Here is a 343-nt window from a genome sequence, read left to right as displayed (position 1 = left end):
TCTCAGTGGGGGAGGGGGCACGAGAGCCACGTTGGCAGTGACAACACCCACCTTTACTACTCGGTTCCAGCTGAGCCCAATGGTTCATTTCTTAGCCTTTTAACTCCTAAATATCCCTGAAGGTGAGGTAGTGTGAGGTTCTGGCATCCAGTGGAGCTGCGTCCAAATCCCAGACCACCTCTCACCTCCTGGTGACCTAAGACAAGTTCCCTAGGAGCTGTGCCTCAGTTTCTCCTCTGTAGGGAGGTGGTGATGAGTCCCCGCACAGGTGTAAGCGCCACTGGGGAGGAGGGCGGCTCTGAACGCAGCCGGCCTGTGACTGCGGATTCGGGAGAAAGTTGGG

The 343-nt window shown here is 56.9% G+C and overlaps 1 protein-coding gene across 3 annotated transcripts in view; it reads right to left on the bottom strand.

Annotated features, from left to right (window-relative positions):
* TTC39A (tetratricopeptide repeat domain 39A) overlaps positions 1–343 on the bottom strand; it is a 43,477-nt gene that overhangs the window by 41,913 nt on the left and 1,221 nt on the right. The window contains exon 1 of one of the 3 annotated variants that reach the window (XM_014544804.1): positions 52–209. The exons of the other annotated variants lie outside the window; for them this stretch is intronic. The gene's annotated coding sequence lies outside the window, so the exon portion shown is untranslated. Of the gene's footprint in view, positions 1–51; positions 210–343 lie in introns of those variants that run through there. 3 annotated transcript variants of the gene reach the window in all.

The sequence above is a fragment of the Myotis brandtii genome, unplaced genomic scaffold (assembly GCF_000412655.1).
Source record: "Myotis brandtii unplaced genomic scaffold, ASM41265v1 scaffold382, whole genome shotgun sequence".
Lineage (NCBI taxonomy): Eukaryota > Metazoa > Chordata > Mammalia > Chiroptera > Vespertilionidae > Myotis > Myotis brandtii.
The sequence above is the reverse complement of the archived record's forward strand: the minus strand, read 5'-3'. Positions and strand labels throughout refer to the sequence as shown.